Raw genomic sequence first — 13,197 nt, forward strand, 5'->3', positions numbered from 1 at the left:
CATACTGGTCTTCCCAAATACAAGCAAAACCATTTTTATACAAATTCATGCGTAAAATAGTAACCCAGTTTTCATAACCTTAACTATCATACAATTTCAACATATTATAACACAACTTAATATATCTATCATTAGGAAGTTTTAAAATTTCAAACCAATATTTTAGACATCGTTTAGAAGCATGAATATGTAAAGGAAAGCGCCCTAGATCACCCAAAACCGCATCATTGCATGCTTTAAATGATACATTCAAAAACCTTTTACAAGCATAAACGTGCACATTTTCAATAACATTCATTGGAGTCAAGCCCCAAAGTTCAGCACCGTATAGCATAATCGGTGATATTTTTGTATCAAACAGTTTAAAAAACACACTAGAGTTAACAAAAGATAAAGAATCAATGCCTTTAAGCAGGCAGTGTAAAGCTTTCTTAGCTTTTAGAGCAGAGCTCTCAGACATTTTAAACAATGACAATGTACTACTAAAATATATCCCCATATATGTAAACCCTGGTACTACCTCTACGGCTTCATTATTATAGTTCCACTTCTCATTTCGAGATAACTGCCCACCTCTTTTAAATACCAAAATTTTTGTCTTATTAATATTTACTTGCATTTTATTATCAGAACAAAATAAATAAAGGTAATTCAACTGCCTTTGCAGACCGATAACTGTATCCGACAATAGCGCAACATCATCTGCAAACATAATAAATAACACTTCTATATCGGACGGAGACAGCTGAACACCATGTGTACCACATCTTCCTATATAATCATTCAACTCATTTATAAACAGTGAAAACAAAATCGGGCTTAAATTACAACCTTGCTTAAACCAATTGGGCAACTAAATGGCTAAGTAACGCCTTCCTTACATCTGATACCCATTTTAACATCAGTATAAATTGCTTGAATAGCGTCTAATAACCTCCCTTTAATGTTTTGTCTAAATAAACACGAATATAGCTTACCTCTATCAACATAATCAAATGCTTTCTTAAAATCCACAAAAGCGACATATAATTTACCCTTTTTACATAAGTATTTGCTAACAACAGAATATAAGACAAAAGCATTATCAACTGTGCTGTAACCACATCTAAAACCTGCTTGGGACTCTTTAATAGTGTCATTAACTTGTGTAAAAAATGTAAGTCTTCTATTCAGAATACTTATATATATTTTGCTGAACACTTCTACAAGGGCTATGCCTCTATAATTATCGGGATTATCATTATTTCCCTTTTTATGAACTGGTACAATGATAGACAGTGTCCAGCTTCTTGGAAATTGCCCAGACATAAATATACGATTAAAAATATGAATCATATGTATGGTAACAAATAATATAAACCATATTTAAAATGACCCGCTTGTAGCTCACCAGCAGAAGCCTTATTAAACTTTAAATCATTAACTGCCTCCATTATTTCATAGACTTCAATTTTGGAATTTAATATGTTATTATCTATGCTGTCAACATCATTGTTAGAATTGTTGACACTACGATTATCATTACCTGCTTCAGTCTCAGGTTGAAATAAATTTTTAAAATGGTTCAGCCATTCCTCACCACTTATATCCGGACCAGGCATTTGTCGTCCTGTTAAAAGTTTTATTTTACCCCAAAATAACTTGGGATTAGTCATTGACATTTCAAGCCCCAAAGCTGTGCGTTTTTGGCACTGCAAGTTTTTATATCTACAAACAGATTTATATTTAGATCTCGCTAACCTATACTCAAATAATCTAGTCATGGATTTCGTCGATCTGTACAATCTTAGACTTCGTACCGCAGCACGTTTCAATTCTTTACATTCCTTATCAAACCAGTTCAAACATAATTAAGGCTTCTTAGGTTTTCTAATTTGTTTAACAAATTGATCAGAAATTATAAGTATTCACTTTTGAAACTCCTCAACTAATTTACTAATGTTTGCAGAATTTAATTCCATCATATCATCAATCGCTTTAAAATCACCACTGAGTATACTCTGTCTTAATACCTCTTGGTACTGCTCACAGTTATTCTCATCTAAATATATTTTGCTAATAAACTCACATTTGTCTTTAACAACACAATCTGCATTTAGATTGTTACCAAGGCACAAAATTACCGGCACATGATCACTTTCCGGGTTATCATCTATTTGAAAATTATTACATATATTAAACAAACTATGACTGCATATAAAATAATCTACAACGCTCGATCCTATATTACCGTGGTATGTAAAATCTCCTATACCTTTATCATCCCCAATACGACCATTAATAATACATAATGAGTATGATATACATAACTGTAAAAGCAATTTTCCATAAGTATTAACAGTAGTGTCTTTAGAATAACGATCTACAGTTATATCTTTCATAAATATAGATTCCAAATTAGCGAATAACGGAACATTAAAATTTATATCAACAAAATCTTTAGATAAACCAGTTCGAGCATTTAAATCTCCACACAGCATCAGGTCATATCTCTGTAACTTACATTCGCTATTACACAACAACGATTCAAACTCGACTAATCCATTACATGCTTTATCATCATAAAAAGGAGACGAAGTCGGGGGGGGGGGATTATAAAGTGACACAAAAAGTACATCTTTATCTAGTCCAAAAACAATTTTTTTAAAAACTAGCATGCGCCACGACACCCAATTATGGTGAGCTTCATGGCAAGTTTTTTGAAAATCCTATAGTGCATTATGAAGACCGGACAAGGATCATTTCAACCTTTGACCTCTAAGCGTGACATTGACCTTTAAGCTACAGACCTCGGCCTTCAGGGCAAAACGCAACCTCATCATGGCAAACCTTCATAATATTTTTTTTGGAAATCCTATAATGTATGCATGGTGGTCAAGGTTCAGTCCAGACGGACACACGCACATACATGTACAAAAAAACACTTGTGACAACTGTTTTGTTCACCGCACACGGCCTCAACAATCCAGTAGGGTGCCTCAGAAAGTGTGTACATATGTCAACTTTTGTCAATATAAAGCTAAACATTTACGGTGTGAATGAAAATTTAGATTTTGACAATGAAAGCAACAAGCTTTCGTAAGTTATACAAGTTCTTGATGTTTAGAATTTTATTTTTGTTCAAAACGTTTTCATGTAACATAACAAACATACCTCTCATTGTGGAACTACATTTCCAGGTATTTAAATTTTACACATGTAACTATATAAATCTCTCAAATGGAAAAAAAAAACATCAGTCCATATTCACGTCCATTTTTAACTCATTGGAGCACATAACACATTATGGTTCCAATGAGAAGCAGGAGTTCAATATCTGATTACAGTAAGTTGGTACCTTTTAAGGCAAATCTGATGGACATAATGTTTCAAAAATCTTTAAAGTTAATTATTATACCAATAAAGTTTTACAAAACAACAATGGCAAGAGCGACTTACAAAACATATTTATAAACATGAGCATAATTGAAACATGTGAATAACATTCTAGGGCATAAATATATAATTGATCGAAATATGAATTATTAAAGAACATGATCGAAACATAAATTATTTTAGAATACAACCTACATTTTAAGCCAATGAAAATGCAGATTGGTATCCATGAAGCACTAGACTAAAGCATTAAGAAATTCACTTTCCCCGGGTGTTTAAAGGTCTGCCTACTGCCACTCATCCGATACACATTCCCTGCGTCAGATTTTGCGTTATCAACGTATCAGTCTATGAGGTTTTATTCTAAGACAGTTGGATGACGTGAAGAAATTTCTTAATGAATAATAAAGGCGTGTTGGCTGCGCTCACTCCGCCCATTATTATTTATTAAGACTTTACTTCATGTCATCTAACTATTACAAAGAACATAATCATGTAAGGTCAAAGTAACACTGTCACAATTATATAAAAATAAATCTAGCAGAGCTACCAAAATCCTTATTGTAAGCTAGTAAATTTTTTCAGGTCATATAAATTTTGTTGTTAAAACAAAAATTTTAAAGCTAATTTTACAAAGTTGCAATACACCAAATTAATACTGTATTTGCAGGATTGCTGTTTGAACATTTCAAATACATAATCACTCTCGAAAATCTATCTATTCCTCCATATGTAAAGATTTTCCAATAAACCAAAGCATGATGACCATCTTTATGCAAGAGGAAATTAGGTTCTGGTACACTTTATTTTCTGCGAACTGCAGTTAACCCCCATCTCACAACAGAACTTGCAGGATCACTTTTTCTTCACAATCTTGAAACACGTCCATGTTGAACTGAAATTCCTCCAAATGTCCCATCATCATAATAACGCCTGAATGTGGATGAGTATTTGCTACACTGTTCAACACCATTTATGATATTTATCTAGGCAAAGGATTCCTAGTCCAGTAGCTTTTCAGGGTTTTAAAACAGTAAATGCGGTTTTGAATACATTCACAGGAGGTGGTGGCTGGTGGTCTTCCCTACACATTCACAGGGGTGGGGGTGGGTGGAGGTCTTCCCGACACATTCGCATGGGGTGGTGGCTGGAGGTCTTCCCGACACATTCACAGGGGTTGGTGGCTGGAGGTCTTCCCGACACATTCACAGGGGGTGGTGGCCGGAGGTCTTCCTGATACATTCCCAGGGGGTGGTGGCCGGAGGTCCTCTCGACAAATTCAAAGGCGGTGGTGGCTGGAGGTCTTCCCAACACATTCACAGGGGGTGGTGGCCGGTGGTCTTCTCAACACATTACCAGGGTTGGTGGCTGGAAGTCTTCCAAACACATTCACAAGGGGGTGGCTGGAGGTCTTCCCCACACATTTACAGGGGTTGGTGGCCGGAGGTCTTCCCCATACATTCACAGGGGGTGGTGGCCAGAGGTCTTCCCCACACATTCACAGGGGGTGTTGGCTGGAGGTCTTCCCCACACATTCACGGGGGGTGGTGGCCGCAGGTCTTCCCCACACATTCACTGAAATTGTTAAATAAAAAACAAGATTATAAATATTGAGGGTTTTTACTCATTAACATGCACTTTTAACTGGAGAGATAATTAGACACACACACACAGGAAGATGATATCATATATTATTAGAAGTATTACCTATGGTGGTATATTACTGTCGTAAGATAACCGGATAATGTTCGAATTGTTTCGTGTTGACCACTTCATTTTCGCCATATTTTTTTGTAATCTAGTTAATATTCGCGAAACCTTTTCGATAAGATGAATAACATAAGACTAAAAACAGACTTGCCCAGAACTGCATGCCACCTGTTACATTTTCATAAAACACTTACAGGTTATCTAGTTATGGTTTGCGAATTCCACTTAATAAGTAACATAACAAGAGATGTTTGTCAAACATTATGCCCCCCCCCCCCCCGAGCGCCATGTTGTCAGGATTATATGGACAATTGAATAAAATATGCATGGACCGAAATGACAGCTGATTTGTCACTGACATTGGATGCCGTTGAGGCAGTTTTAAGATTATGACCATTCAAAGTGAGGGGATAGAGTGTGTTATGACCATGAACTTTGACTCTATGACCTGAAAATCCACAGGAGTCATCAACTGGTCACCAAAAACCTAAATGTCAAGTTTGAGGGCCATGGGTGCATGCATTGACAAGTTATCACACAGACTAGCTTTTTTCGTTCAAGGTCACTGTGACCTTGACCTTTGACCCCTTAAATCATAAGGGGTCATCTACAGGTCAGACGCAACTATAAGTCAAGTTTGAGGGTCATGGATGCAGGCATTATCGAGTTATCACTCGAAACATTTTCGCATTCAAGGTCAATGTGAACTTGATCTTTGACCCGATGACTCCTAAAACAAAAAGGGTCATCTACTGGTCAGGCCTAACTTCCATGTCACGGTTGATGATCATAGGTTCAGGCATTGTTGAGATATCACTGGGAGAAGATTTGTTAACTTTTTTGCATTAAAGGTTACTGTGACCTTGACCTTGGCCCGATGACCCCCAAAGTCAAGAGGGGTCATCTACTGGTCAGGCCCAACCTTCATGTCAAGTTTGATGACCATAGGTCCAGGAATTTTCGATGACCATAGATCCGGGAATTGTCGAGTTTGCTTTCAAGGTCACTGTGACTTTAATCTTTGATCTCTAAAGTCAACAGAGGTCATCTACTGGTCAGGCCTATCCTTCATGTCAAGTTTGATGACCATACGTCCAGGAAATGTTGTGTTATTACTCGGACAAGCTTTGGTCTACCGACGGACCGACCGACCGACCGTCATGTGCAAAGCAATATATGGTAATCTAGTTATAATTTGCGAATTCCACTTCTTAATATCGTGGTTGGAATTTTAATCCTTGAGGTAAATTAATAACATTGAACCATTTATTAATTTATGCTGATGATGAAGACGACGACGACGATGATGATGCTGACAACTATTATTATTTCGGTCGCAGATAACATCAAACTCCTTACTTAATACTTTATGGTCAAATCAGTTATATTAGAATTTCTTCTCTTATCAGATGGCACTTGCATTTCCGAGAGGTGACGGTAACAGAAGGCGCCATAATATTACAAGGGTATTTAGAGATAGAATGAATCCCCTCGACGTAATGAACGATCATGAAATTATTAAGAAATATCGGTTGGACAGAGATGCAATTCTTGAAATATGTGCACAAACTCAACAACATCTAGTAAGGCCAACAAGTCGCAGTCAGTCACTTCCGGTTTCCCTGCAGGTTGCATTGCGATATTACGCTACCGGAAGTTTCCAGTCAGTACTCGCGGATGGTCATGGGATATCTATTCACTCGGTTTCAAGAAGCATTCACGCGGTATCTAAAGCCCTAACGAGACAAGTGCCCCGGCAAATAAAATTTCCAACTACACGTGCAGAACTTACAAGAACGAAGCAACTATTTCATGATATAAGCGGCTTTCCCAATGTAATTGGTGCCGTTGATGGCACGTATGTACCAATAATGTCTCCGACTGAAGATGAACATTTAATATGTCACTAGAAAGGGATTTCATGCAATAAATGTTCAGGGTATATGTAGTGCTGACAATTTATTCATAAATATAGTTGTTCGTTGGCCAGGGTCAACACATGACTCTTTCATATGCAATAACTGTGAATGTGTACGTATGATCGAAGAATTGGATTTACAGAATACATGGCTTTTGGGCGATAGTGCGTACCCGTTGAGGAAATACCTCCTAACACCATTACCTACTGCAAACACAGAGGTTGAACAAAAATATAACGTCGCTCACAAACGTACACGGTGTGTGATTGAACGAACTTTCGGGATTTGGAAAATGAGATTCCGATGTCTCCACAAGTCCGGTGGGTACATGACGTACACGCCAGTCAAGTGTGCCAAGATTATTACTCCGGTGGCGGTTCTTCACAACATTTGTGTTTCGAGAAATCTGCCTTTCATCGATGACAATGATGACCGTGTTGACGACAATGATAATGACAACAATGGCGATGACAACGACGGAAATGATGGGGAAAACAACAACAACGAAGATGGTAGACAGACACGCAATAACCTTATTCGCGAGACGTTTTCACGCTAATTAAATCTAGGACATGTACTCGTAACGTCTACAATCATAAATGTTTGCTATGAAATTGGCGTTTTGATGATCACAACCATGGTTTATTAAATGTACATTAAGCAAGTTTATAGCTATATGTCACTGTGTGGCGGGGAACGTCCCATTAATGATTAAAGTTGCAGTAAGAAATATTGTTATTTCAATGTGGAACTGTAATGCTCTGTAAAACTAGAACAAAACATGTTATGTTCTGTTTCCGTTCTGTTCCTAACGTGTTTAGAAAAACTCACAAGGAAATATGTCCATTCATGCTTTACTTATGGTTATACTTTTCTGAGATTTTGTGGATTGAAACGAGATTTTGTTATAAATGTACTTAGACATTACATGTATTTATTATATAGATAGTAATACGCACTGTACTGTTACGTTTATTACGGAAATATATATAACGAGATTTTGACAGTCAATCGTCCCATGGTTCGTATGAAGTGTAACGGAAGAAAGTACCGTGGTTGTCGGCGATGGCCATGACATTGACATTCCCTTAAATCGATAACCCCTGTCCACGCGCAACTTTTAATACCTTAACCAAGTTTGTGATACCATATTTGGTAAAGTTGGACAAATAAAGGTGAACGAGATCCAAATTTGAGATTTAATCTTGTCAGGACGAAAAACCACTTTCTCTTCTTGGGGTAAGGCACTTTTTTAATTAAGCGGGGTTATGTATTGAGTCAAGGTCGAAGGAAAGTTACCTAAATCAAAGCTCATACCCGTCGCGTATACCCGGGGGTTGATTATTTAACCAAGATTTTGTGAATTGAACTGGGATTAGTGCGGATTTTTTCGTTGATAAACCTAAGTCGAAACCCCGCTAAGGTTAAGGGCCAACCCCCTACCAAGTTATTCGAAATAATATTGCCTTGCTTCAGATCAATCAAAATGAAATAAAACAGCATCGTGTTTTGACATACAAAAACAGATTTTACGAACAATACACTGTATTTTCAGGACTACAGATACAACAAAGTATGTATTATACATGCATGTATTATATAAAGTGCAAATGTTTGTTTTTATGTAGGTACTTTCCTTAATATTGATGGCATTTCTAAGTTTACAATGTTAAAAAGTCATCAGAGCTTTTCACTATAATGTTCATTACATTCGATATTGTGCCCGGTTGTGCTGCAGCATTCTACTTGGAATAATGTCTAACATGTTGATGTGGAATCGCATTGTTCCACAATATTTGTTAAAGATTTCTGCCCAAATTTCAATTTCTGTAGTGTTCATCTCCACATGTACGTCTGTAATATGTGGAAGACTTTTCTTAATGTACAAAAAGTCACATGGTTTTAGAGGTTCACACCCAAACAATTGCAAAGATTTTACGTTCCTGAGAAAATATGCTAGTCTAAGAAATGTTTGAATTTCAGTGGTGAAATAAAGGCCCCGACATATTAAAGAACGTTTTACACAATGCGCGAATGTTTTTGAATCGTGGGGTCTCCCTGCATACATTTCGAGGGACTTTAGATGTTGCATATGTGAAAGAACATCGAAGTTTTCTATCAAATCACAATTCAGAGCAAGACGTCTCAGGTTGGACATCTTCATGAGTGCTGAGTCGTAGTTGGTCACAGACTTGCAAGTCAGGCTTGCATAGCGGAAATGCCACCAAATTAATCCAGACTCAACCACACGTCTCCATGCTTTGCAGACGCAGGGCACCGTTAACATAATTTCGTCAGCGGACAAATAGCGGAATACCGGCAATATGTCGTTCTGAAAATAAACAAAATTACATTAAGATTTAATGCGCTTGAACTTGCACACTCACTTATGAAGCGTGTATATAATTACTTAAAATTTGCTGTTTCAGGTATACAGTTTAAAGTAGCATAATTAAAAAAATGTATATCTTAAAGCTGCACTTTCAAAGATTAACAGTTTTGACAGTTTTTGAATTTTTGGTCTCATTTTGGCATCAATGCCTTCAATTCAGTCATATAAGATAAATCACAATATAACAGATCTTAATTGTTTGGAAAAACTGCCGAAAATTCCATTTTTCTTAAATCGTTGGTAACGGTTTTAGCATTAAAACGTCAATTTTCGTACGTAAATATGAAAACTGCGATCTGATATTTTGTCAGCAGTCTTATATCACTGGTTTTCAGACATTGACGCAAAAATTGCCTCATTTGAAGACAGTAAAATAAAAAGTTGTCAGAACAGTCAATCTGTGAGAGTGCAGCTTTAAAAAAGAAGGATTTAATGATCGTATTTTCCAGATAAAGCGCGCGCTGGAAATGCTATGCACTGTACAGCTCACGTGTAAAACTGTGCTCACATATCCTATTATTCGGTCTACGGCGCTCGTACGATGTCATATTTTGTATAAAATTTGTAAAATCGTCCGGTGACCGCAAGGGTACCGTAGACACCGTACGGACCCCGTGCCGTACATGCCGTACGGCGCAGCGGGAGCGTTTTACGCGGAGTTAAAAGTTAACTATGTATTTTTCTTCCCGTAAGACCGTCAAGGGCGTGTACATGATCGCTCCGCAATGACACAGGACGGGTGCCTTAAGGTCGCCGTACGGCGACCGTTCTGACGCCCAGTTTCTGGCGGGCGCCACATGGTCGCCGTACGGCGAATGTACGTTGATCTTGCGATGCTCGTACGGGCACCTTGCGATTTAGATTCATGAACTTTTCAATGGCACCGTACGGTGCCCGTAGGATATGTGAGCGCTTAACCGTTATGCCGTAGAATACGATGTCCCGATTTCCATTAAATCGTTATGAGCGTTGTTCACAAGTAGCTGGTTACACTAGGAAACAATATACAGCTTATGTAAGCCATACACGTTGAATATATACATATAATTTAAGAAAGGTCTGTCGTCATTACGTATACATGTATAGCTCTTCTTCACATTTAACACGTATATATGTTTCTGTCCTTTATGTTAGAAGTATACTTACTTACATTCTTCTACTGTCGCTATATTCTGAACAATGTCCCAGCGTTACTTAGCCCCGGATACTGTCCCGGAAGTTGAGAAGCAGTTTGGTCAGAATATCTCGTTTGACTTAGTAAAGTGTTCAAAATGTCTGACTCAACTTGAAGTCGTTGCTGCTCGATCTGCAGTCGGTGCTGTTCAATATCCAGTCGTTTTTCTTCAATTTCTAGTCAGGCAGTTTCAATATTAAGTTTTTCCCTCTCAATTGAAATGACATCATTTTCATAAGAACTTGCAACTGATTCAGCAGCAGCAAGTTTTCTCTTTTTTAGGGGAACCGTTTTCATTGGTTTAGAAGCACACTCAATATTGTCTAAACAGTTTGGGGCTTCCCTGCAAACTAAGTCCATGCCGCTGGACGACGGATCGGATGCTGTCGGGAATTCATGTTCCGGCTTAGCCTTGTCATATGGGGATGAATCGCACTCGCCTTCGCCCCCGGAAAAGTCTTCTTCTTCAGCAACACGAGCCGTATCTATTTCCCCTTTAAATCCACTATACGTTTATACGTCTGGTCATTTCTGACCATGTCTTTTGCTTCTTCTCCATTGACAATACATCACTGAATTTACCAAAGAGAATATGTTTATGTTTATTTACCTCTTGTGCTAATAATTACAGTCTGTTAAATATCTCGGTTTTCGTTGTTTTGACTCAGCCATGTAAATACCGGGGATCCTGGCTCGATGCATTCCGTTTTTGAAACCTTTTTTTGGAATCGCTTGTAATTTATTAATTTACTTTTTAGCGACAGTTATTTGAAATTAAGATATTCTAATGAAATTTGCAATATAGCAGGTTAGTAAATGCTATGCTAGTTCACAAATATTTAATATGCTTTTACATGGATAAAATGCTAAGATAACTTACTTGATGTGGTGTGCATCATTTTGCAATTGATGTGCAATTATTAAGTATGTGTTTTGTTGTTATGCGTTTTCGTTAAGTTATTAAACACAGAAAAAAGTAATGGAAATTTACTTACTGTTGCAAAAAGCATGACTATAGCATCACGCGCACTGATTCCAGGTTTAACCATTAAAATGATCATGATTATACTATGTAAAAAGAATGTATTCCTTACTGTTGTAATGAACTTTCGATTATTATTCGATAGTAAATCGAAATGCTTAGTCCGATTCGATTCGATTATCGATAGCAAATGGAGTCCGATTTTCAAACAGTTAATGCTTAACTAACGAAAGTGTCGAGATACTCACCCCTAGGTTACTTTAGCACCTTCACCCGCCTATTTTCCCCCCGCATCAAGCAATGAAGGGGAAAAAAAAGAATATTAAAGCGTAGTCAGTTTGCAACATGAGCGTGTCTGGCCGTCTGTTAGTCCTATTACCATTTACGCAACATTCCTTCTTGTATACGCTTGTTACCCGGGTGTAAACAAAATGAAACAAGCTTGCGGTGATGTCACTGCTAAAATAATCCATTATATTTTGATGTATTTTACATGTATTTTTGGTGAAATTTTGTACGCTTCAAACGTCACAAAGTGTCCAGATATTTCTTTAGGTTGTTAAAACGGAATACGTTAGCTGCAGGTGAAATATCTAGAACCACAGAAAATGAAGTTAGATGTTTAATTTTCAGAGGATCACAGAGATTCAGTGACTGAAAGTATATAATTGGTAGAGAAGAAATTACTTATACTATTAGGAGGGAATGGCTAGCAATTAAATGGCAAGAATGGTCTAAAATGTTATCCTGAATCTGAATTTGACAGTTATTTGGTTTATAAGTTAGTCCTCACTGGTGGGGGGTAGTACTCAGATTCAGTATCATATTCAAGTACTTTTATGTTAAGCTTCCCTGTTACAAAATAAACATGCACCAGAAGACTAGAAATTTTGGTTAAAAAAGGCTTAAATTCATCCCACAAGGTGCGTTGCCCCCCTTGACTCTAACAAGGGGAGGACACCCAGACCCCCCGCCTACTTTTTGGATAATCCCTGCTACTTAAATTAATTTCTACACCCCTGTTAAGTGGAAACACAAATTTCATCTAGTTAACCAGTTAGTATGTTACTTACTCAGTAAAATTCGCAAACAATACCTAGGTAACAATTAACTGGCAATGTAACATTGGACATTGCATGCTTGGTGCCCCTTAGATCTGCTAGTGTGTAGTATATATATCTGCATTTCTATGAACCCCTTCCGAAGTGCAATCCTGGCTTAATAAAAGTAGTTTGAATAAATTTCGGAGCCCCGCTGCCCTTTCCCGGCACCTGCCTGCCTTTTTCCAACGCCCCGCTGTGTCATCGTTTTTTTTTTTAAATTTTTAACATTTGCAATAATCTTGCGAGATGAAAGCAATATATATATATATATATATATATATATATATATATATATATATATATATATATATATATATATATATATATATATATATATATATATATATCCTAGATAACTATAATTATAAGTTTTTGTTATGAAACCTGCTTATTGTATTGAAAATTTACGTAACCTATTCTTAAGTAATGACAGGCACGTATCGGTACACGCACACAAGATTATCCCAACGATTGGTCTACTCGCCATCATAACAACTGTCATCGGGTTACTTTGGTAACATTTCTCGAGATGACTAAAATGG

This window comes from Mya arenaria, chromosome 3 (genome assembly GCF_026914265.1).
Source record: "Mya arenaria isolate MELC-2E11 chromosome 3, ASM2691426v1".
NCBI lineage: Eukaryota > Metazoa > Mollusca > Bivalvia > Myida > Myidae > Mya > Mya arenaria.